Genomic DNA, 27,172 nt, shown 5'->3' on the forward strand with positions numbered 1-27,172 from the left:
TTTGTCCTTAGGACCATCGAGCATGAGGGGTGGTTTAGCTTCAATAGAAGAGGAACATCCAGTACCAAATTCCGAGTCTTAGAGGAAGACACCATGCCCCCCAACAACAAAGGTTGGAGGGATAGGTACATAGCCTGCGTCTCACCTCAAGAGTGTGCAGTGGTGGATTAACCCAACATCACCAAGAGCATACTGGGGAGAATCAACGTCAAACCTGCTCTGTCTCAAGGAGAGAACACCATCTATGAGATGTTAGTTCGAGGTGAGGGGGCTCCTATCCATGGTAGAGAGATGGACTTTGTTGTCCCTTTAGTTGTCTGGGGGATAATGGACGGTGAGCCCCCTGTGCCCTCATTTTCTCATAATTTTGATGTGTTTTTTTTTCTTTTTTTTTTTTTTTTTTTTTGCTGTACTATATTTAATTTGGTCTTGCCCTATGCAGATCCAACAATGGCAATTGATCGCAACACTCTTCCACAAAGTAATTTGGGCACTCAAGCTACAACAAGGAATGAACATGAGAAGACTAGATGTACTGGATCTGGGCCATCCCTCCCAGCCTCTGCATTGCCCAGCCCTATTGCAAGGGTTCCCCCAGAGTCTTAGATGAAGATCCTGGCGGAAATCGATCAAGATGCCAAGGAGGAGGCCGCCAGGATAGTAGTTAGAACAACAACAGGGGGGAGGAGGCAATTATACTTTGCTCCCCGAGAAGGGAGTTCTCAGGGCCCAGCACAACCTGGGTCCCAAACAAGAGAGAGCCACAAGCGTCCTGGGTCACCCTCAACAAACAAGGGCAAGAGGTGTCTTGAAGGTCCCCCTAAGGATGTACCCGGGAAGTCATTTCCCAGAGGAACTCCAATGCAGAAGATTTCTAGGGGTGCTGTTCCCAGGGCACTAGGGGCAAGTTCAACGACAGGTGCCCCTGCTCCTCAATCCTCCAGAGTAACCACATCCCAAGGAGGAAAGATGATGCCTCCTTAGAGATGGGCTCCAAGGTGGAGCATTGCTGAGTGGGCAAGCATCTGTAGGCAGATCTAGGCAATAACTGGAATATTGGGTTGCCTCCCAAGTAGAAGACATTGCCTGGAGACATCCTTGAGTGCCCTCCACTCACAGATATCAATATAAATCATCTTACTGGAACTTCTCCACTCTTCAATTCTACTTGCGTTTACTTATCCTTCACATTTCCTTTTCATTTGCAGGAATTTATATAACCCTGTGAGTCAAGTGGAGGGACTGATTAGGAGGAGTAGAGATCTCCATGTTGACGTGATGAAGCTTACTCACGACTTGAGCCTCAATCATGAAAAGTATGATCATCTCGTGGCTCAACATGAAGAGTCCTGCAGGGAGCTGGGAAGGGCTGTAAAGGACTTGGAGTTGATCAAGCAAAAGCTGAGTGAAGTCCGTGCCAATTCTGATTATTATCAGATGGTCAAGGATGGAGCTTAGAAAAGAGAGACAGAGGTTGTGGAAGCCAAGAATGCTTCCATCCTTGAGAAAGACAAGGTGGAAGTTGAACTGGTGAAACAAAGGCTGGAGATACAGAGCTTGGAGCTCGAAGTGGCCAAGCTTGTTTATAACCGATGAAAGAAAATCTATAATAGGAAGGATTAATATTATTTATCTTCCATCAATTGTACTCGAAGCTAAGTCGCTTTTATAAGTTCCATGTTTTTTCTTCCTGTTTTGTTTTGTTGCATGATAATTTTTTAATACTTTTTTGAACATGAGACGACACACCTTATACAAGGTCTAGATCCGTCCCATTGTCTCCAATTGATTTGGTCCATTGATGCCCATTGATAAGTGTTTTCTTTTGATCTTCCACACTTTTTCCAACTTGCTTGGGGAACAAGATCCCCTGTATGGATATGGGAGGAAGAAGGACCAGTATGTCATAACTGATTGCTTCGGTTTGTGAGCAGATGGTAAGCACTCTTCATGTAAAATTGCCATTAGAAATTCTCCCCATGCCAAATCCTTGATCAGCATACAAGAGTAAGCTTAATTGGATATTCAATATAGCAGCAATCTCCTCTGGCGAGAATAAGAGATCAAGTTTATCACACTCCCACAATTGTTATTTATGAATGAAAAGCTCATGGATTATTCTATATAATAAAGACAAAATATCTTTAAGGTGGGACTAGGTTAAACATGTTTTACAAGCAATGGGTAAGACCCACTTAGTTAGAGAATCAAATAAACTGTCAATCTTCTTGGATACATAATTATATAGAAATATCCACAGGAAGAAAGTAGATTAAGGCATTTTAAAAAACTCTCTAAAATGACAACAAAAAAATTTCACCCTGAAAATCATAAATTGAATCTACCGTGCATGGTTAAGAAAAACTCATACATGAATGTCAATCAGCTACATTGAAGCTACTCTATTTTCTCACAGATACCCAACCAATATGGATTGGTAGAAATAGAGTTTGGTAAACACACACGGTCTCAACAGACAAGATTCCTAAAATTGAGTTTGGTAAACACACAGTCTCAACAAACATTTCCTAAAATAGAGTTTTACCAACTAGCTAGCCATATGTGGTCTCGACCAACAAAAATTCCAAAGCTGAGCCAACAAGAACGGCCGCCGGCAGGCATGGTGAACAAATATTTATATAACCAGCCAACAAGGAGCCAAGCCGACCCCGGAGCCTGCCTACCCGAACCAATTGTTGAATTAAGGGAATTTATAGAGGACAGGGAACAAAAGTGAATAAAAACGGGAAAAACAAACGACCGCGCACAACAAGCAGACACTGGGAAACAACATTGGAAAACAACCGCAACGAGTTTTATGACCCATATCGACATAGCAGACAGTTTTGAAACAATGCTGGGGAGGCCCCGCACTGACACAGATATACTAAACCAAAAGTTTAAGGCATACTTAAATTAATATAAAATGGAAGAAAAATGTCTTCTAATATGTATATCTTCAAGCAAACATTGAAAACGGTAAAACACAATTATCCCATTTATCACTTGAAAAGTAGAGAGGAGTAAAATGTACCCATGAGAGGATTACTTCAATATGATTAATATATTGAAAAGTAAACGCAAGCACTCACTGTCACTATATATAGACCAATACTTGTGATTGTTTTACTTCAAGTTAATCAAATCATCATGGCTCTTCATCTTCAAAACATTCTTTCCACTCCCTTACTACTCCAAAGCTGCTAGCTTCATCTATCATAGAGGTAATCTCCCACAAAGACTTCTCATCACCCATTCTTCCCCAAATCATCGATGCTTGGTTTCCTCGAACATCAACTGCCCTGGATATTATTGAAACAAAAAATGAAAGAAGATCAGCAAACTACCAGCGTAGCATCTGGGATTTCAATTTTCTGCAATCCTTAAAAAGCGATTACATGGTTATTAATTAGCCCCACATCTTCAATTCAGTTGTTTTGTTTTGCCTTGTCTTTAAAAAATTTTTCAATGGGAAACTTATCCCCTACTTCATTCTTTTCCATCTAACAACAAATTTTGTTCCAAATGCAGGATGGTGCCTACAAGAGCAAAGCTAAGAAATTGGAAGAGCAGGTAAGGTACAAGCTTAATGATGAAGGCATGGAGCCACTAAGTTTACTCGAGCTGATTGATGACATTGAGAGACTTGGGATGGGATACCTCTTTGAAGAGGACATCAAGAAAGCCTTGGAGATAATAGTTCAGATCGAAGATATACCAACGAGAACAAGGGAGAGTCCTGCCATGCTGCGGCTCTCCAATTTCGCCTCCTTAGACAACATGGGTATGAGGTGAACCAAGGTAATTGAACCCAAAGATTCAAACGAACCCATTTTCATCTTCTCTTTAGTCTTCCTGTAACTCGAATAATTTACTATACATTCTCTGTTAAAAGACATGTTCAATCACTTCAAAGACAAGGATGGCAATTTCAAGGCTAGATATGCATGTAGCGGATGCACAGGGAATATTAAGTTTGTATGAAGCTTCCCACCTTGCCATAGAAGGGGAAAGCATGCTGGTGGAAGCCAAAAACTTCGCAGTGACAGCTCTCAAAGAGATTATAGAGAGTGATAATATAGAAACAAACCTAGCAAAACTAATGAATCATGCCTTGGAGCTTCCCCTTCACTGGAGGATTACAATGTTAGAGGCCAGGAGGTATATGGACGTCTATGAGAAAAAGGAAGTCTCATTAATTTCCTACTTTACTCCAACTGGCTAAGTTGAATTTCAACGTTGTCCAAGCAATGCATCAGCAAAATTTATCCGAAAATGTCAAGGTATATAAATGCAATATCGTCTTCATATTAATTTGAAGACGCTAGCTAAATACATTAAAGCAATTTCACTGGCTAATTATTTCTTCTTTCACATATGCTCTTTAGGTGGTCGAAGAATTAACTTGGGCCTCGCAGAAGAGTTGAGTTTTGCAAGAGATAGTTTGGTATGAACCCTGAGCCTCAATTCAGTAAATATAGGATAGATTTGTGCAAGATCAACTGGTTGATAACTTTGATCGATGATGTTTATGATATCTACGGTACCTTGGAAGAGCTTGAACTCTTTACTGATGCGGTGGAGAGGTTTGTTGGTTTAGTGATTCATTCCATGCATGTATTCTTTCTTCATATTCTATATATCAATGAATGAGACTAATTTCTTTTATGTCTCTATTGAAACCAACATGCTAGTGATCTCGTTAATTGAATAAGTTCATTTTTTTTTACAGATGGGACACTAAGGCAATACAACTACTTCCAGAATATATGAAGATCTGCTTTTTGGCTCTCTTCAACACTGTTAATGATATAGCCTATTTTCACCTCAAGGAACATGGAGTTGACAGCATTCCTTTCCTAAAGAAAGTGGTATATATTTTTATACGTCCATGCATTTCTCTCTCTCTTATAATTACCTCTACTGTGCTTTATTTATTTCTTCATCTTTCCAACAATTATGGCCTTTTAATGCTTCAATTATTTTGATATTTTCAGTGGACCGATCTCTGTAAAGCATACTTAAAGGAGGCAAAGTGGTATCACAGTGGTCATAAAACAACACTGGATGAGTACTTAAACAATGCAGTGATTTCTATAGCAGGCAATATCATGATCGGTCATTCATTTTTCTTACTGCCGCACAGTACTATTAGAGATCAAGAGGCATTAGATCACTTATCACAAGATGACTTGATTAGTCTCATACGCTCCTCATCTATGGTAGTCAGACTTGTTGATGATCGTGCGACTTCAGTGGTACGTATGTGATGCGTCCAAAATCTGCTCAGCCCTTGGATCTCCACGTAGTGTCCTGCAAAACAAAAGCGTCAGATGTGGCCCGACCGCTGGGGTCGGGAGTCCACCTCCGAAGGCTAAGTCAGTTGATGAACTTAATCACAAACGGCTCTGCTAGAAGCACAGAGCTAATGAATGAAGAAACGGGAAAGGTGATCTAGATAGCAGGACGCTGATAGTTGAGGTCTATCAGTATGTATCTGAACCTGAGTCTCAGATAGTATTCTCTTTGATCAATTGATCCGTCCCTCACCTTGTATAGTAGTGAGGTTTATATAGAGTGTACCTTCGAATCTCCTTCGTTGGATGCACTCGAGCCTTCTTCGGGTAGTCGTTGGATCTTATCAATAAGATCCGTTGAGCGATAGACTTCTACTAGTTTGGGCTAGTAGAGGACTCCTGAGATAACCGTTAGGTTATGCGATAGTTATCCCTTTGATGATGATTATCCGCAGCCGTCAGTTTGAGTCTGCTGTCATCAGGGTGATTACCTTAATCCATAAGTAAGATTAGGGCACGCTTGCAGCAGAATAATCTTTCTTCTTCAGCAAGCCATCTTCTGGATCCGGTTCGCTCGGGAGCGATTCGGTTTTCTCCGTCTCGACGTGGGTCGAGGGTCGGACCAGGTGTGAACCCGGTCTGATCTTAAACTCTCCATATCATGAGCCCCCCAGACCAAGCGTTCGGTTGATCCCGAGGGTTTGGTTTTTAACTGGGTTCGTCGTCAAGTGATGATCTCTGCGTGCTTCATTAAATGTCATATCACATTTAATGCGGTGGTCACTTTTCCTCGAGCGTTGTGAGTGTAAGGCCACATGTCTCCGTTGCGGTTGATCTGTCGTGGCTCACGTCATCCAAGCGACGGTTTCCGAACGCCTATTTCGGATTCGTGAGTTCAAACTTTCAAAACGTCTTTGAATCTTGATCGTCAATTTTGCATCAATCTCGATCGTTCAGATTCCCGAACACTCGTGCGGGAGTTTTAAAAGCGGTTCGTTGTCTTCGTAGGTTTCATTCTTCCTGTCTGGAATTTAAACCTTTGTCGTCGCTTCGCGCCTTCCCGCTCTCAAGCTTTCGTCTCACCGAATCGGTAAGTTTCTTGGTCTTTTCTTTTTGTAGTTTCTTGAAACGAGTAATGGCGGACGATAGGGCTTCTTTAGTACCCCATGTTGGTGATAGCAGGTGATGCTTTTGCTTCTCCCCGCCCCCAACGATCGGATGGTGATAACAAAACCCTAACCGTCCTCTCGGCGGGGAGTTCGCTGAAGTTTCTCAAAAAGGTTTTGAAAGAAAAACCGAAATTTCTCCTGTCCTTGTCGAGTCTGGATCTTCCAAGATCGTTGATTCCTCTAGGCAACCTCAAACCTCCGGGTCCAATAGTGGGCCTGGCTCTGTTCCCTCCATTTATAATGGAGAAACTCTTCTTTCCGCTGTCCAAGATTTTGACCTTCCTTCCTCATAAAAGGTTAGGGCTCCCCACCCTGATGAGAAGGTTGATTCATCCCTTTCAGGTTAATTTTCCCTGTACATAGATACACCGGAAAGCGGGGTTCGCTTTCCCTTTTTTAATCCTTTATTTTCCGCAGTTTTGAATCACTGGAACATTTGTCCCGGAATGCTCCTCCCCAATAGCTGGCGTCTCATCGTCGGCTTCTTGGGTTTGTGTTTTGAGCTTGGCATCACGCCATCTCTTTCTCTTTTTGTACATTTTCATGTTCTTTCTATCTCCCATCCTCCCGGATGGGTTTTTCTTTCCAAACGCAATAGGGCTGAACTTGATTGGAGGGGCAGCATCCTCGCCAAAGGAACTTGCCCTTCTAACCACAAAAGATGGCGCGAACGATATTTTTTTTCGTCGAGCGCCTCCATCGGATCTTAATTTCCCGACCACCTGGAGGAGGTTTACTTCTTCGTCCGAAAGTAACCGGGGCCTTCCCTTATCCAAAGAAGACGAGGCGGCTATCTTGAAGATCAAATCCATTCCGTGGTATCAAGAGATACATGGATATGAAATGGAGTATAACTCCATCCTTCGAAGATCTTGGGGCTTGGCTCATTGTGAGCTTCTAACCATCATCCTTTGATTTGACTGAAGTGAAATGTCTTGAATTCCGATTCTTGTCCTTCTTCTTTGCAGTGCCTCCCCGTAACGAACCCCGAAAGCCTCGCGGGTAAAGGCCGCTAAAGCCGTTGTGACAGCCGAACAACGATCGCCCAGGGTCTGGACTGCAGATCAAGAGGCTTCTCTTCCCTCTCCCGACCCCTCTTAAGGGGGTATCAGGAATATCAGGTCTGTAGCTGATGCTTCGGGTAAAGGGAAGAAACCAATGGTGGAGAGGGCTACTGTCTCCTCCTCCGTCCGAACCAAGAGGAGGCATGACACAATTGATGCTCCCTCCAACAAAAAATCCAAAGCTTCGACGGATGGTGAGGAAGTCTTCCTTCCCCGGTGGACCCCGAAGATGACCGACGAGGTCACTCGGGATCCCGAGAAAGCTGCAGAGTGGAGCTCTCTCAGTCTTGCTCCTTCTGATCGCCAGGAGTTTGAAGCCCTGGATGACACCTCCCTTGTGAGTCAATTTACAAGGTAACGGTTTTCTTGCTTATTTATGTTTTCATAATTTCTTATGACTTCATAATTTCTTATGACTTCTTCGATATCTTCTGTCTTCCCGAGAATGCTGTGTGTTGAGCTTTTATCAACACATGGAAGCATTGAGCCATGTTGGTCGCACCAGCTCCTTGCCGCAAACTTGTGAAGAGGAATTGGCCAAGGCCAATTCTGAAATAGACCTGACTGATCGCAGCCTCTTTGTAGAGCTGCAGAAAAAGCATGAGGAAGAAGTGACCTCCCTCAAGGAAGCCCTTGAAGCTTTAAGAATTCGTGTCTCTGCTGCCGAGCGCGAGGCCAGGAAGCAAAAGGCAGCTGCCAAGTTGTTTGGTGACCGCCTTGAAATTAAGAGTAGGGATCTCGAAGAACATCTGAAGTTGGCAATCCCTAGCAAGCCTGAGCATATCAAGCCAAACCTTCGGAAGGAGTGCATCCGGAAATACCTGGACAACGTACCTTTCTCCGAATTGCTAGGTTTCTACAACATTCAGGCTTACCGCATGGGGCAGAACGATGTTTGGGAGCAGATCCTTGGAACAATCCCTGACTTCGACACTTGCCTCCTTTTCGTGAGGTATGCCACCCGGAGGTCTTCGGGAAAGTTGGTATGGATCTCCCGGCACCGGGCCCGGGGAGTAGATGATCCTTTTCAGCTGACCCTCAATATGAGGCATATCTAGATGACGAGCCGGCACTTCCAGAGGAGAAATCACAAGCCGAGTCTCAAGTTGTTGCTGTAGAGGATTCAGCCGATGATATTCTTGAGGAAGGCTCTTTTCAGGATCCTAAGAAAAGTCATCCCGACCAGGGTCCCTCGGGCAACAATGAAGAAAAGGCTTAGGGTGTTGCTCTTTTGTAAAGATGTACCCTCATTTTAATGAATAGACATTTCTTTACTCATGTTGGTCTCAAAATTTCCCCATCTCTTGCCGAAGTATTGCCTTGAATATCAAAGTATTAATGATAAAACTTATCACTTAACTCTTCATTCCTCGCCGAATAATGATCTTGTAGAAATATTGTGAAGATGCGTTTCGGGAAGATGCGTTAATCTTCCCCACTACTTTATTTATTGCAAAGTCCGCACGTTTCCCTTCTCGCGAAGTTCAAACGTCTTCCGCTTTTGTGTACCATTCATTGTTTCCAATGAATCGGAAATACCTCCATTATTTTAATGGCAGTGCGACGATTGGAGGTTTCTCTGCACCAGGTGCTCGCTTCCCCATGTTCCCAGGTGGCATCCCTTCGACCGTCGATCTTGCTTTTTACGGATTTCGAAGCGTCATTTCGATCCTGGGTCGTCGGTTGTCCTTAGCCTTCAACCGTCGTCTTATACCCGAGGCTATTTAAAGCCTTCGTGGGTACTCTCCATCTATCCCGACTTCGCAAGATAGATTTGCTAAAGTGCCAAAGCAACCTTTCGTCCTTCGGCCTGCCTCCGTATTCCTCGTACTTCGACGATAGCTCTATCCATTTCTGAACAAGTGAGTTTTAGATTTCTCATCTCCTTCCCCTTTTCCCCCCAATAGTAAACTGCACAGTAGTTATACTTGGGGTTTAGTTTTTTGGTCTCGTCGGATGCTTTAGAAAACTAGGGTTTCCCCATTGTTGTCGCTTTTATTTCAGATATCCGATACGGCTGTTTGTTTTTTGTATAGTGGCTCCCAAGATCAACCCGGACTTTATCGAGCAAAATCTCGCAAGAATAGCGTTCCGTCGGTGGTGATTGGGGCCGGTGCGGTGGTTTCAGCTAGTGAATCCTCCAAGCGTAAGGCGATCGCTGGCGGTGAATCTTCAAGTCGATTCCCGCAGCTTCGTTGATGCCGTCCCTGCGCCTCCTTTGCCCGAAGTGACCGCTCGTCTTTCCCGGAGGAAGATCTTGATCACTCCGTTGCCGATGGTCTCGGCGGCAATCCTGCTGGTGAGCCTGTTGGTGAGCCTGTCGGTGCACCCCCGAAGGAGACTCTTCGGGCATCTGAGGCAACTATGTTGGCGTCTGATGAAGGTGTGGCCCCAGCAGATGCTGCTCCTATTTCTAACTCCAGTGCTTGTTTGGCATCCTCCTCCTCTCCTTCTGAGTTGGAGGATTTTGCTACCAGGAAGCGTCGTCGGACGACAAGTGATGAAGCTCATCCTTCTCTTGGTGTAGTTCGTCCTTCTCTTGATGTAGCTCATCCTTCTCATCCTTCGCCTGAATTAGTGTCAAACGAGTTTGACAAAGCGTTGGAATGGTGCATCGCTGCTCGAATGACTTCGAGAGCGCAGTTCTTTCCAAACTTCCGGATGAAGTCTTTACGAAGTCACTGGTGATGTAAGTCTTTCTTCATTTTCCTTTGATTTTGAAAAATTACTTTTCTCGCTCCTCGCTAACTCGAAAGTTGTTTGCGGGAGTCTTCTTTGGTAACTTCCACAACCAAGTGGAAGCGGTTGCTAGACTCGGTAGGTTGAGCAATGAAGTTTCTAGGCTTCGGGGAATCTCGAAGCTAAAGATGTTGAGATTGCTCGCCTTCGGAATCTAGCTTGGGAGGTGGCAGGAGAAAAGAATTTGATGATTGGTCGTCTTCGGTCAGATTTGGATGATGCCAGGGAGAAGATCCGGCGACTGGAACGGACAGTTGGAAAGTTAGGAGCTAAAGGATCTGAAACATTACCCGAAAGGCAAGCCGTCGTTCCTTTGCCCGAATCCCTTCCAACCGATGTTCGCAGAGCCTCGTGTCTTCAAGTATTTACACAAGTAAGCCTTTTGTTGATATGTTGAATGCTTACAACTTGCAGGCGTATCGGGATGGTGAGAACGAAGTATGGGAATCAATACTAAGGAAAGATCCTCATTTTGATACGACTCCCTACGAGTCTTGTTTGCCATCCCGAAGTATTTACCAACCGGGTATTACTCCTCCCGACTGGACCAAGGATAAGATTGATCCTCCACCTTCCGATCCAGATATTATGCAATATCTGGAAGATTCTCCTGTTTATTCTCCGCTGGAAGAAGTCAATTATGACGAGCTTGTGCCGAATGCGAGTTTGGTCGAGGACCATTCTTCTCCTGGACAAGCTGGGCAAAGAGTATGAAATTGCAGAGGATTTTCTGAATATTGGAATATTTTTGTAATCCTCATTTCTTCTCTTCTTTTCCTTGACTCCTCTCAATGGTTGACTCATATGTTTGTTCTAGCAAAGTCGCATCGATCTTGTATAACTTGTTAACAGTCACCTGTAATGACCTTCTTCTTTGATTAGAGATTGTCTCCAGCTCTTGTAATTGTTTTGATACTGGCCTCTTTGGATCTTCTTAAGAAATAAGAAATTACTTTATCTTGAACTTTGCTAGCCACTTGAATCGTCGTTGTATTAGGTCTTAGTTGTCTGAAACAATGCCTACACTTAAGGATTCCCGGAGAAATACAATAAGTCTGAGAAGGAACCCACTCGGGTTTTAAACCGATGCCTTATACTTAAGGATTTCCGGAGAAATACAATAAGTTTGAGAAGGAACTCACTCGGATTTTAAACCGATGCCTTATACTTAAGGATTTCCGGAGAAATACAATAAGTCTGAGAAGGAACTCACTCGGGTTTTAAACCGATGCCTTATACTTAAGGATTTCCGGAGAAATACGATAAGTCTGAGAAGGAACTCACTCGGGTTTTAAACCGATGCCTTATACTTAAGGATAATTCAAAAATTCAATAAGTCTCGAAGGAACTCACTCGGGTATTAAACCGACGCCTTGCAAAAGGAACTCACTCGGATTTTCATCCGATGCCCCGACTTAAGAAAGTTCGAAAGATTTTCCATAAGTGTTGAAGTGTTGAAGGACCCACACGAATTTTCATCCGATGCCTTAAGTGTTGGACCCAAAAATTGCATTGATTGAGTTGAAAATGATTACATCACGAACAAAATTGAAATCATCTTCAAGGATAAAACTTTTTGAGATGCCTAGCATTCCACGAATGATCCAATTCTTTCTGGGAATCAATGTTCTTCAGCTTGTAAGCTCCTGAACCGACCGGTTTCACAACCATATAAGGTCCCTCCCAGGAAGGGTCCAACTTTCTTTGGTGACGCGGGTCGGAAGCTAGGGTGTTTCTCAACACCAAATCTCCGGCTAAGTATCGACGATTCTTCACTCGAGTATTATAATGAGACGCTATCCTTCTTTGATAATGTTGAGTTCGTGCTATTGCCTTTGCCCGAACTTCATCCAACAAATCAAGACTATCAAGCAGTCCTTGTTCATTTGCTTTTTCCTCGAACTCACGATCCCTTAACGTCCCTGCCATTATCTCCACTGGTGCCAATGCTTCGGATCCATATGCCAACCTGAATGGAGTTTCTCTTGTAGGTGTTCGAACCGTAGTTCTATAAGCCCACAGTACATTATATAGTTCTTCGACCCAAGAAGCTTTGTCGGCTTCGAGTCTTCTCTTTATTCCTTCCGAGTAGCGTTTGGTTAGTAACCTCTACCCGACCATTGCTTTGGGGGTATGCCACCGAGGACATACGATGCTCGATCATATATGTTCCACGGAATTGCTCAAATTGTGGACAGTCGAACCGAGTACCATGGTCAGTGACAATTATCTTTGGAATCCCAAAGCGATATATGATTGATTCAAGCACAAATTTCTCCACTTTTTTCTCGAGTAATTGTCGCCGGTTAATCGGCTTCTACCCATTTTGTGAAGTAATCAATTGCTACTATCGGATATTCTCGTCCGCCCGATGCCTTGGTGAATTTGCCCATGATATCAATTCCCCACATTGCAAAGGGAATAGGATTTAGAATTGAAGTCATAATTTCCGCTGGGCGCTTCGATCTTGGAGCATGAATTTGACAGCTTACTACATCGACGAACGTAGTCCATAGCAGACTTCTTGGATCTTAGGCCAATATAACCCCAATCTTAGAATTTTGTGGGCAGGGCTCGCCACCCATGTGAGCGCCACAAATTCCTTCATGAACCTCACCAAAGCTGAGTTTGCTCCTTCGGGGCCTATACATCTCATAAGGGGTCCAGCATAAGATCTTTTATATAGTCTCCCATTTTGAATGACAAATCTAGCCGATCGAATCTTGATCAACCTTGCATCTACTTGGATCCTCGGGTAACTTGTCATCTCTTAGATATTCAATTATTGGATCCATCCAAAGCAACGTTCGCTTCAATATAAGAAATTTCTTTCTCATGATAACTTGGAAAAGTTACCTCTTCAATATAGACCGAAGGGTCTAGATTCTTTTCCTTGGCATTGGCTAGTCGGGATAGCTCATCTCGCCACTGAATTTTCATTCCTCGAAATCTGAGATATCTTCAAATTCGAAATTGGTTCTGAAATGCCCGCACTATCTCCCGATATTTTTGCAAGCGTGGTTCTTTAATGCCATACTCCCCCTGGACTTGGTTGACTATAAGCTGAGAGTCACTATAAATAGTAACATCTGTAATAGCTAATGCCTTTGACAACCGAAGTCCTGCTATTAGGGCCTCGTACTCCGCTTCGTTATTACTCGCATCAAATGCGAATCTCAAAGCATATCGAATAATGAATCCTGCCGGACTTTTTAATAGAATTCCAGCGCTGCTCCATCTTTATTACTCGAACCATCGACATATACCTCCCAAGTGGTTGGTATAATGGGATCCTCAATGGTGGGTTCCACTGGTGCAGTAGTTTCTACTACAAAGTCGGCTAATGCTTGAGCCTTGATTGCAGTCCTGGGCTTAAAGCTCACTTGGAACTCACTTAGCTCAACCGACCAGGATACCATCCTTCCCGACAAATCAGGTTTGTTAAGAACTTTACTAAGAGGAAAAGTTGTAAATACCTCAATTGGATGAGCCCTGAAAATATGGCCTTAGCTTCCTGGCGGCCATCATGAGAGCGAGCTCGCTTCTCAATCTGCGAATATCTCGTCTCCGCATCCAGCAACATGTGGCTTACATAGTAAATCGGCCACTGTTTCTTATCTTTCTCCCGAACAAGTACCGCACCGACCGCAGAAAGGGATGTCGCTAGATATAGCTGTAATATTTCCCCCTTCTCTGGTCCGGGACAGGATCGGTGGTTGTCCAAGTGCATCTTTTAATTCCTCAAAAGCTTTTCGGCACTCTTGATCCACTTTGCTTCCTTACGCCCTTCAGGTCTTTAAGTGCCTTGAAGAAAGGCAAACATTTTTCTCCGGACTTGGAGATAAATCGATTTAAGGCAAGCAACTCTCCCTGTCAAACATTGTACATCCCGAACGGTTTTGGGAGCCTCCATATCAATCAGAGCTTGTATTTTGGCAGGATTTGCCTCAATTCCCCTTTGTGATACCATGAAACCCAAGAATTTACCCGAGGAGACTCCAAAGGCGCATTTTTCGGGGTTCAACTTCATTTGATGTGTCCTCAGATTGAGAAAACCTCGACCAAATCTGCAATGTGATTTGCTTTTGTAAAGCTTTTCACCAAAGCATGTCGTCAACATATGCTTCAACGTTCTTTCCTATCGGCTCTTTGAAAATCTTGTTGACGGCCCTGCTCCTGCATTTTTCAAGTCAAAAGGCATGACCTTGTAATAATAGCTTTCACGATTAGTCATAAAAGCCGTATATTTCTCATCTTCCTTATTCATAAGGATCCGATTATACCCCGAGTAGGCATCCATGAAACTTAAAGTTTCATACCCCGCGCGATAGTATCTACCAAGAGGTCAATCCGAGGCAACGGGTAACAATCTTTTGGGCAAGCTTTGTTTAGATCCGTGTAGTCCGTACACATCCTCCACTTCCCATTCGCCTTTTTCACCATCACCATGTTGGCCAACCAAGTTGGGCACTCGATTGGTTCTATGAAACCAGAATTCTTAAGTTTTTCAACTTCATTCCGAACGGCTTCATACTTTTCAATAGAGAAATTTCTTCTTTTACGTATCACTTGGTTTCGCCTTAGGGTCTATCCAGAGTTTGTGCTCTGCAATGGCCCGATCGATCCCAGGCATGTCCTCAGCAGACCACGCGAATACATCTTTATTCTGTTGAAGAAATAACTTCAACTCATCTTTAAACTCTTCCAGTTGTTCAGACCCGACATAAGTAATTTTTTTTCGCATCCTCGGTACACAGCTGGATTTGCTCTAGTTTCTCCACTGGTTCGGGCCTTTGCATCTCTGTCTCTTCCCGATCATCTCGAACTTCTATGGGGAGGGCAGTAACCTTCTTCGGACCCTCCTTGTCTTTTAAATAGGCAACATAACACTGCCGAGAGATCTTCTGGTCAGAGGAGACTTGACCGATTCCCATATCGTCGGGAATTTTATCTTCGGGTGTTTTGTCGAAACAATAGCACCTATTTTGGATAAAGATGGTCGCCCGAGAATCATATTATAGGCTGGTAGTTCTCGAACTATCAAAAAATTGATTCGGACAGTTGTTTCCTTAGGAAAACTTCCAATGGATAAATCCAACTGAACCGATCCTTCCGCCACTGCAGATGACCCTGCAAAGCCATATAGGTGTGTTGATGAAGGTTTCATCAAATCTTGATCCACCTTCAATTTTTGATACACTTCGTAAGAAATTAGGTCAGCTGCAGACCTGTATCAATCAATACTCTATGCACTTCCCCGCCGTGCAATCTCTACCTTGATGACTATAGCATCATCATGAGGTAAACAAACATCTCTCTCGTCTTCTTCGTTAAAGGTGATAGAATCTTCACCATTCAGCTTCTTCCGCTTCTGCGCCTCTCCGGCTCCAACAAGTTTGGATTTGGTTTTTAAACTCCGGAATGATTCAGGCTCTGGACCCCCGAAGATGGTAAGGATCGGTGACCGAGTAGCAGCTTCAATCACCTCCTTGCCTTTTTGGACTTCGGGGCCTCCCTTGATCGTTCGAACCGACCGAACGATTCCTTTTAGGGGCAGCCGCACGTGGCCCGCGTGGCTCCTCCCTTCTTCTCGCTAACAAAACCGGACAGATGTCCCCGAGATATCAATCTCTCAATATCCGCCTTCGATGACGACAGTCATTAGTGTAATGACCATAGTCCTTGTGGAATCGGCAATACTTTTCCCGATCCTGGTTGCTCTCCGGGTTTCAAAAGAATTTTAGGTGGCCACTTCAAAATATTTTTTCTTTTGAGGATATTCGGAATATCGGCCCGAGGAGCATTCAATGGAGTGTACTCACTTGCCGGGGGGGATCTTTGGCGCCAAGGTTGGGATCTTCCAACCCGATCACGAACATTCTTCTTTGGCTTCGCTTCGCTCGGAGCCTTTTGTTCCTTATTGGAGACTTTATTATCTCCTTGGCGCGCATCTAGAATCTCCATGACTTCAGCCTCGCTTCGGCATCTCTGTACCAACTCAGCATAAGTCGTGGGTATATCATGTAGTAATAACTCCAGGAGTTTCCGATTTGTGAGTCCTGTGAATAGAGCGGTTCCTGGCCACTGTTCATCCAAGTTTTCTATCTCCATCGTCACTTTGTTGAATCTTTTCGGAAACTCTCCGATCGATTCGCTCTTTCCCTGTTTGACAATAAACAAGGTTTCTTCCGTTTTCTTGACCTCGTATCCCACTCCGGAATCGCCTATGAATTGGCGTGCCAATTCGTCAAAGTTTACGATCCTTCCCGAGGGGAGGTTAGAAAACCACTTTTGTGCCGCTCAGTTAGAGATGAACCGAAAACCGCATAAAATTTCATCGAATTTACCCGAAACTACCATGGTCTCGTTGGTAATAGCCAATGTGAGCTGTTGGATCTCCGGAGCCATCGAATGTTGAGAAGGTAGGCAAACGGAAGTTATGGGGAAACCGATATCCCGCGATTGGCTCAGCAAAAGGAGTCTTCTGAATGACTGAGTAAATATCCTCAGTTATTCTTCCCTTAGCCAATTGCCCTAACTTCTCATTGATGTTGGCCAATTCTTGACCAATCTGGGTCGGGTGATCTTCAGCAATACGATCACGACCTCGATTAACACGATCATCACGTACTACTCGATCATCACGAACAGCCCGTCCTTCACGAACGTTTCTCTCGTCACGAATCGCTTCGATCATCACGAACGGTTCTTCGACAGTAGGTGAGTGAGTTCTTACCCCAGAATCCAACCTTGTATTTGAATCGGTTGTACTCTCTTGTGGTCTATCGAACCGATCGCCTCGCCTTGGTTGATCATCAATCCTCCGAAGTCCTCGGTCTCCTTCACGGAAATTCTGATCGACATTCCGGTCTTCAGCCATTCTTTGGTCACGTGGCAATGCACATCTCCCCGAATCGTGTTGATCAGGCTCTTGTGGTAAAACCACCCGTCTGGTGAGCAAGCGGAGTGCTTGGCTCACATTCAAGAGTTGAATCTTTACCTGATCCAATTGATCTTGGATTGTATCAGGAGGATTACGTCCTCCCTGGCCCTTATCCACTTCGATAGGATTTTGGCTTTCCTGGGGAATATCTGGATTATTCACCCCTGTATCCGAACACCGGAATTGCGTTGTGCGGCGGCTGCTGCGGCTGCTGATCTAGTCACCATGGCTTTTTCAAGTCTTTCCCACGAGACGGCGCCAAATGATGCGTCCAAAATCTGCTCGGCCCTTGGATCTCCACGTAGTGTCCTGCAAAACAAAAGCGTCAGATGTGGCCCGACCGGCTGGGGTCGGGAGTCCACCTCGAAGGCTAAGTCGGTTGATGAACTTAATCACAAACGGCTCTGCTAGAAGCACGAGCTAATGAATGAAGAAACGGGAAAGGTGATCTAGATAGCAGGACGCTGATAGTTGAGGTCTATCAGTATGTATCTGAACCTGAGTCTCAGATAGTATTCTCCTTGATCAATTGATCCGTCCCTTACCTTGTATAGTAGTGAGGTTTATATAGAGTGTACCTTCGAATCTCCTTCGTTGGATGCACTCGAGCCTTCTTCGGGTAGTCGTTGGATCTTATCAATAAGATCCGTTGAGCGATAGACTTCTACTAGTTTGGGCTAGTAGAGGACTCCTGAGATAACCGTTAGGTTATGCGATAGTTATCCCTTTGATGATGATTATCCGCAGCCGTCAGTTTGAGTCTGCTGTCATTAGGGTGATTACCTTAATCCATAAGTAAGATTAGGGCACGCTTGCAGCAGAATAATCTTTCTTCTTCAAACAAGCCATCTTCGGATCCGGTTGGCCGGGGGCGGGGGGGTTTTCCCCCGCCCCGGCGGGGGGGGGGGGGGGGGGGGGGGGGGGGGCGTGTCCCCTCTAAACCCCTTTATTTTTTTTTTTTTTTTTGTTTGTTTTTTTTTTTTTTTTTTTTGTTTTTTGGTTTTTTATAGGTGGGGCCACATGGAGGGGAAGGTAAAAACGTATTGAAGATTCTTTAGATTTTTCAATTATTATTACTATAAATGACATGAACTATTCTGACAAATGAGTTTTTTTTTTTCTTCTCCTAATCATATATATGTAGGCTGAATTAGAGAGAGGGGATACGCTAAAATCAATTCAGTCATACATGTATGAGACTAGTGTCTCTGAAGATGTGGCTCGTGAGCATATAGGAAATATGATCGATGAGGCATGGTGGAAGATGAATAAAGATATTTTCAACAAAAATGATCCTCTTTATCCCCACCAAAATTTTATCAAAGCCGTTGCAAATTATGCTCGAATGTCGCAATGCATCTATCAGTTTGGGGATGGACATGCTATTTATGATGATGTGAGCAAAGATAGAGCCAATTCATTATTGTTTGAACCTATTCCATTGTTGATGGATGCTTAAAGGGACTTCACTTCAAGTTCCTTTTCCCTAGCTATGAAAATAAATATATAGATAATATATATTTATATATGTTTTAAGCGTTTCAGAGATATACTCATATATGAAGTTGTGACAAAATGATGACATATTGTAGCTGGATATGTACTCTCTAAATGAGTCTAATTACTTTCTTTACTTTCTTTTATTATATGTTTTTGTTGACAAGGACGGGGAGGTCAGGGGATGAGAAGTATCAGTGTAAAAATGATTGACTGCAAGTCCAAATAAACAATCATCTAATGCATATAACATTTTTGTGGTTTAATAATGAAATTGATACATTTATCGTGAGAGAAGATTTGTGGCCCTGCCTCTTAAATGGCAAACAACATTATAATCTCTTTTTTTTGCTTTAGGACTGGTAGACTTATTTTGTAGTGGGAGCAACTGATGCTATTATTATTATGTTTTTTATTTAAATAAAAAAAATCAAGTAAGAAATCAAAGCAAGATAATTGAAGGGTAACTATTATTATTATGTTTTCACACGAAAACACTTGAACATTCTGGCAAAGTAGACATGTTTTGTGAAAATACACTTGTGCACTATCAGTTCTCTAGTAATTATTTTCAGTGTAGTAGTAACCTATGCTTCAATTAGGTTATTCGATAATAGAATAAAATTAATATAATAAGCACAAAAGTTTGCATCATATTTTATTGCTAAAAGGTCATTTGTATTAAGAATAGCAAAAACAAAAATTACATTTGCAAAGCACTGATCTCCTCAGCCTTCTTCCTCCCAATCCCTATTAAAAGAACCTATAATTAATCTAAGTCTGATTGTTCATTTCACTGTTTTCTTTTCTACCAAGAGTCAATAAATTTTTGTAATATCTTTGAAAGCAACTCCCTTCGTCTACTGTTTGATATTTTCTTTTCATCATATAAACTCATAAACACTGAGCAAGACTGGTAGCTTCCCCTTCATCCACCAAGCTGCCCTTCCCCCACCCCCACCCCCCCTGTTAATCCCATAATTCGTATCAGAATGTCTTAACCTCATTGCAACATTCAACCAAATCGTTTAGCATCATACTTCAAACATAAAATGTAAGAAAAATGTCATATACTGTTTATAAATATTGTAGGAATTATGTGGCCCAACACATATTATTATTTTACTTGCACATTCACATTGGACATTTGTAAGGTTATTTTGATTATATGTGGCATTTATTGTTTATGATGATTTATGTGGTTATTTGGTCCATTGGATTGTTTGGACTGATTTTATGGATGATCAATTGGTTTAACCACATTGTAGTCCTTGACTTGACTGCACCCATCATAATGTATTATTGTCTAAATATGCATTATTGGACTATGATGGGTTTGAGGGGTGCAAGTTAAAATTGCTCAGACTATGGGAGATATGAGGACTAGTCTCTCTATGGTTAGTACACTTTGAATCTGTGGAGTCCATCCATGAAAAGATTATGTGTACGTTGAGTGTTGATCTTAGTGACTAGTGCTCCATTACCAGTGACTTGACAATTGCGAAAGTGTACGCGCACCTACAGACTGCCTTTTGAAAGGATTTATTGATAAAATGGTTTTGCAAATTTGTTTTTAGTTATTAGTAAAAACTTATTTTTTTCTTCTCTATTTGTTGCAAAACCAATTTGTTTTGTTTTATTAATGGCAGTTCTGTAATTTTGTTCCCTAATTCTTGTGGGGGCTTTCTAGTAATTGTCAAGGTAAGCCTTAAGGGCATTCTGGATATGAGCATTAGTGGGCTAGCATCTTACTTAGGGTGGACTTTATGGCTAGTCATCTCCACCCTAGAGATATATATAAATCTCAAGGTCACACATGCAAAGGGATAAGAATTTTTTAGAAGCTTAAAATACCAAGTGATGGTATACTTGTCCAGCTGGGGTGATCATCCTGATTGCTTGTGAGATCTTTGTCATCGATCGTGGTTCTTTTTGTGGTGATAATCTTCAAGTCTCATCTTTCACTTTTGCTACAATGGTGCTAGATCTTCTTTTTTTCTTATATCATCTCTACAAGGTTGGAATTTATCTTCGAAGAGGTATGTTAATTCTATCATGAGTTTCTCAAATAGTAATTTCTTATTTTGTAGATTAATTCTTCTTGATTCCCTCTTTTTAGCTAATTTTTCTAATAAATATAATAGCATATTTTTAAGAAAAGATCGAAGGTGATGAACCACAATTACCCTATTTATCATGTGAATCAGAATTGAAAAACGCACCATAAAGAGTAGAGGACTGGGTGAAGATGGTTAATATATTTAAAAAGAAAGGGGAGAAAAAAGAAGCACATTTTGTGACTATATATAGATCTTTATACTTTTGGTGGTTTGGCATCAAATTAATCAAGCAACCATTGCTCTTCATCTTCAAAATATCCTTTGCACCTGTTGTTACTACTCCAAAGCTGCTGGTTTCATTCATTATAGAATTAATCTCCCACAAAGACTTTGTCGTCACCCATGGTTCCCATCATCATCCATGTTTGATTTCATCAAGTATCAAATACCCTGATATTATTGAAACAACACCTCAAAGAAGATCAGAAAACTACAACAGCATCTGATAAATAGTGATTCCAGGGTAATTAGCCATAATTCTTATTCATTTTTCGATTTATCTTGTCATGTCCTGAACTTTTAATTCTTCTCAATGGAAAAACTTTACATGCTTCACTCTCGCACTCCATTGGCAACAAATTTACTCCACATGCAGAAGGATGGGGCATACAACAGCAAAGCCAAGAAATTGGAAGAGGAAGTATGGCGTAGGCTTGATGATAAGGGCATGAAGCCTCTAGATTTACTCGAGCTGATTGATGACATAGAGAGACTTGGTTTACAATACCTCTTTCAAGAGGACAACAAGAAAAGCCCTGGATACTATTGTTTGCATCGAAGATATGGAAAAGAGAACACAGGAAATTGATCTTCATGCTATAGCTCTTCGATTTAGACTCCTTAGACAACATGGGTATAAGCTGACTCAAGGTAGTAGACAGATTCCACAAATAGTTAGAACAGAACCCCTTTTCTTTTCTGTCTTTATCTTTCTTTATCCCATGATTTGACCTAAAATTGTGGATCATGAATTGGGTGTTCAATCACTTGAAAGGCAAGCGGACAATTTCAAGGCTAGATGTATAATGGATGCAAAGGGAATGCTAAGTTTGTATGAAGCTTCCCACCTTGCTGTAGAAGATATGAAACTGATCAACACAAAGAATACCAAAGAAAAGCCTTACAATCTTCCATAACAACCACCATCTCAGGGGCATATTACATATAGACTCCCCTGTGTTTGCAATCAATTACATCTATTACCCCTGGAAAAGAATTAATTACAAATGTCCCTTTACTGCTTTAGCAAAGCTGTCCATTTATAGCTTTTAATTCTTAATAGTATGTGGTTTTGTAATTGATCTTTTTTCTAGGGGTAGTAGATGATGTCATTGATTGCAAACACCGAAATCTATTCAATACTCAGACTTGGGAAAGCAAGTGGGTACTGATTTGCTCGGACTTGAGATGATAGCAACTAGTGACGTGAGCTCGAAGGATGTTATTTTTGAGTTTGATTGTCTTCAGTTGGGGAAAAAATTGACTTAATGAAATTGGTCCAATAACTATTACGATTTTTTCCAAAGCCTCCAGCCTCCTTTACAAGTAAAGCTTGATTATGCAAATGAGGGTCTCAAAAGCTCAACCCACCTTGTTCCTTCCTAATAAATGTATCAAGCACACCACAAGGGAGAGAGAAATGGACTTGGCATATGTAGCCATAGTTGACCCAACCAATTTGATGAGGAGTTCATGGCCTACTTGAGTCAATAACTTATGTTTCGACCTTTGAACTAACTACGAAGAAAAGGAGGAGGAGGGAAAGGAAGGTTTGCTTGGGAACGAAGAGAGTTGTATAGTATAAAGGGAAGCAAAGGAGGGACTCATGGAGATGTTGACGAAATAGGGAAGCATGTCAGTTTCAACGAAGAAACAACGAAGCCAATTTTCTTTTCACTTTGAATAGAGATATATAATTTAAGGATTAGAACAATCATATGCACACTTCAATCTAATTGTGATTTTACCTAAAATAATCAAAATAAAAATTTATAACAACTTAATTACGAAGTGTTGGTTTTTACCAAATGAACTAACTCCTTAAGATATAATAGAGAAATTTTATGTTCAATCGTACAACCACACAGATCAGGCCTCCGGATATAATCCATCAAGAAAGACACACCTTCAGTGAATTTCACTAGCACTTGCCTTTCTCTCACATGCACATAGAAGAAATCCAAGAATAAATTGATATTGGATATATATCCATAAAGATAGAGTATAATGCCATGTCAATAAAAGATTACCTTGCCACGAAGCTATGATCATCATCAGTTACAGTATAACTCATCTCCATTTCAAAAGTTGCATCAGTAGAATTTGTCGATGGTTCACCTAGAAAAGGTTTAGTCTCTTGATTATGTTGTGTCGAAGATTGTTCGTAGAACATCTTCAAAGAATCAAGCTCTTTTGCAACTTCCCTCATTGTTGGTCTATCTTCCCTTGTATCCTTTAGGCAGTCTCTTGCAAGTTCATTGACAGCCAATAATTGTTCTCTCTTCCCATCAATTAATATTATGTCATCAATAATATTAAAAAGATTCCCATCTTTCATTGAAGATAAAAAATATGACACTAGTGTTGTACACTTCCCAGATTCTTCAAATAAAAGTGATTCCTTTCCAGTCAAAAGCTCCAACAGAACAACTCCAAAACTATAAACATCACTTTTATCAGTTAGCTGGCCTGTAAGAAGACATTCTGGGTCTAAGTATCCATGAGTCCCTTGAATCTTTGTCATCTTTTGAGTCTCATCCAAAGGAACCAATCTCGAAGCTCCAAAATCAGATACCTTAGCCCTATATTTATCATCCAATAATATATTTGAAGACTTGACATCTCTATGAAAGATAGGTACTTCATGAGAAGAGTGCAAATATGCTAGAGCATCGGCCGTTTCTGCAGCAATTCTTAAACGATTTCCCCATGAAAGACTAGGTGTTTGATTCTTTCTATGGATATGTTCAGAGAGGGTTCCATTAGAAATGAATTCATAAACCAATAATGGAACCTCAATCTCTAAGCAACAACCCAAAAGCTTCACCACATGCCTATGATTGATTTGAGAGAGGATATCAACCTCATTTATAAACTGTATAATCTGACCTTTGTCTGCAATTTTGGATTTCTTAATGGCAACTACTTTGCCACTTGATAAGGCACCCTTATAAACTCTACCAAAGCCACCTTCGCCAATTATTTGACTCTCATGGAAGTTATTAGTTGCCTTCTTTAATGCCTCAATAGAGAAAATTTTGGCAATATCTTTTTCCCCTTTCTTTGAAGTAATTTGTTGTTGCAATAACAGACCTCCATTTTGATTGAAGAATTTTTCTCTTTGTCTATGTTTTCTTTGAATTGCCCAATACAAAACCCAAATAAAGGCAGAAAAAACCCGGAAACCTGCAACGGTACCTACATGCATAAAGTAAGATTTAGAACATTTGAGGATTTTTAAACAAATAATTACCCATTTTGGATTGGGATTGAATGCAATAAGAGGTCTTTTGATTGGTTCTCTTTCCTCTTTTGGTATTTTACGATTTGATTCTCTTACATTTTCCAAATTCAAGTCAAGGTAGATTGAAAAATAATTCCAAGTTTACTCAATAAATTAGTAAGTCAAACTGTTGGGTGGCCTACATTCTAAGCTTATCTGATGGAAATATTCTTTTGCAAAGGAGGATTTCATAAAAGAACCAAGCAAGAAAATAGAAAATTTATTATCAATAAATAAAATTACCTGCAACAATTATAATTGTCATGTCTTTAGTACAGCCAGAACCATGTACCGTTTCTTTTGCGATCGATCGATATAGCATTCCATCACCACGGTAGCCTTCTTGGCATTGGCAGGTATAGTTCCCATAGGTATTATTGCATATAGCATTCCTATCGCAGTTATTAGTAGATTCACACTCATTTATGTCTTCATCAAAACCATACCACATCACAAGAATGAAGAAAAGCTATTAGCTACTGTAACGAAATCTAGATGAACGACTGACAACAACAAACTAAGGAGTAAGGACTCAAGAAAAGATACTTACCTTGGCATCCTTGATCAGGCAGATAAGGGTTGCCTTCAAAACCATCGTTGCAGGTACAATTGTAGCCAGGGGCATTGGTTGAAGTAGAGGGATAGCTGTTTGGTCCGCATGCGTCGTTGCCAATCGCCCAGTCCAACACAACTGGGATCTCTGATCTATCAAATTTGTTTCTTAAAAGATGTGATGATTCAAAGTTGAAGTATTCATAATCACCTATGAAAGCAAAGCTGCAAGGGTCGAACCCATTCGATTTGTGGTAAAAAGCGTGACCTCTGATAGTCACCTGAACTCTTTTGAGACCCAAAGGTATTGGGGTCTGGCAACAACCAATTCCAGAGCAAGACCCATTTATCACACTCGCCAACTCACCACACAATGATACGCACGCACCAATTACATTTATGTCATCTTGACTAAAATTTGAATCTAAGTAGGCAAGAGTGTTGCAACCTATGCCTATGAGCTTATTGCGGGTGGCTGAGAACCTGAACGGTGAATCTGCCACGCTATATACCCCATAGGCTGAGTTTGTTATCTTTGTTGTACTACTGAAGCAGTCATCAGTAGCATTAGAGTAACGTCAGAACGACATGAGCTTTCAATAATGATATCTCAAGAACCTCATCGGAATTGATTCCATAGTAGGGTTTAGGGCATTCCGGGCATCACATGTGATTTGGTAGTCAGGATCTCTGAAGCAACCTTCCCTGAGGCCAAAAGGGTAGGGTATGTCTATATCTCCACATTTGCTATCGCAACCCGGCAAGGCTAGTGGTGGTGGAACTGCCGTGGCTATTTCTACTAATGAAAAAAGAAATAGCAACACCACCAAAGGATTCACAACGATGGCTAAGCTTATGATTTCCATCTGATCTTCTACAGAAATGCTTGTACAGGGTACCAATCGACCACTACTCAGCCAAACTACTTAATTACTTCATCTTCTATCAATTAGCCCAATAAAGGAATTGAAAACGAGAAGCGATGAAAGATAAACCAAATTTGTACCTGAATTTTTCGGTTACATAACCTGCTACTACTACTTCCTCTGCTGCTAAATCAACAAAAATGAGCAAGGCAATTTCTTAGAACCTTCTTCCCCTTAAAAAACTTTCCAAGCTCATTTCCATTTTCTTATTCAAAAATTTCTAGATAATTACAATGGAATTTTCATATCTTGAAAGATGTGAATAAGCGCTATTGAGCTTTTATTATCATCACATGGCCTTCCATAATTGTTGGAAAATAAAATGTTGAATAACTTGTACTAACTACCAAAAGACCTTTCATATCATCACTTGGCATTCCATCAAGTCTTTTAGTTTTTTCTCCTTTTTCTCTTGGTTTTTTTTTTTTTTTTTTTTTTTTTTTTTGGGTGGTGGGGGATGATGATTTTGTTTTTATTCTTTCTAAAGGGAGTGGGTTTATGGGACCACAAAAGCCCAGTCAAAGGCAGAGCAATTTTTTGAAGTTTCTCCCTTCAGCATTTTTCCAACCTTCTTCCTACACATGAAATTAGTGTATAGCCCTCCGGTTGGAGAAATTATTTATGAGAAGAAAAGTAATTTTATTTTGTGTTGAAATATTAATACTTGGCCCTTCTCGATGTTAAATCCTAACTTCGACCTTAAGGCCAACCACCAAATGAACAATGCAAATGGTCCAATGGTCCACTTAATCAAATAGACTCAAAACAATCCATCCTTCTCAAAGATTAAATTTATAATTGAGATTTAATATCGGAAAACGTATTTACATCTCTAAGCACATTATCAAATAAAATAATATGATATTTGAAGGGCACCTATTGACTTGACTCACCACTTTTAATTGAGTTACGAACGAAATTGATGGGTACCAATCCCATGACCATAAGAAGAGCTTTCTTTATCGCTTTCATTGTTCAACAGATTCAAATTCTAAGATCCTAGGCTGATTTTTCTTTCGTTCTGATCCAAAACCAAATTGACGGGTACCAATCCCATAACCTTAAGAAGAGCTTTCTCTCTCTCTCTCTTGCTTTCATGGTTCAAGTTCAGAATTCATGCCATCAACCCTCCTGTGGTTATTATCTTTTGGGTTGATTCCAAAAGTCAAAATCAGTGGTGGCAGTTTTTCGCCCCCTAAATGGGGCATTGACACCTTCAACTCTCTCTAGATCATTCCATACGTTTGAATTCTTTGTATCTACTTAATTTCCTCTCCATCTAATCACGATCTAAGTTCATCAATTCTTTCCTCCTGTGATCAAATTGTGATTGAATGAGTGTACTGAGAAGAAGAGTTGATTC

At 41.4% G+C, this 27,172-nt stretch overlaps 2 pseudogenes across 1 annotated transcript; one reads left to right on the top strand and one right to left on the bottom strand.

Moving 5' to 3' along the window:
- Positions 1 to 3,150: 3,150 nt before the first annotated feature.
- Positions 3,151 to 18,671, top strand: LOC149016367 (terpene synthase 10-like; annotated as a pseudogene).
- Positions 18,672 to 22,727: 4,056 nt separating this feature from the next.
- Positions 22,728 to 25,461, bottom strand: LOC149016368 (wall-associated receptor kinase 2 pseudogene; annotated as a pseudogene). Its single transcript, XR_016173584.1, has 3 exons — positions 24,882 to 25,461; positions 24,575 to 24,760; positions 22,728 to 24,246 (listed from the first exon to the last, which is right to left on the bottom strand). The product of XR_016173584.1 is annotated as a wall-associated receptor kinase 2 pseudogene (transcript).
- Positions 25,462 to 27,172: the final 1,711 nt, after the last annotated feature.

Source organism: Hakea prostrata, chromosome 5 (assembly GCF_041222555.1).
Source record: "Hakea prostrata isolate BN-2017 chromosome 5, UWA_Hpros_2, whole genome shotgun sequence".
NCBI lineage: Eukaryota > Viridiplantae > Streptophyta > Magnoliopsida > Proteales > Proteaceae > Hakea > Hakea prostrata.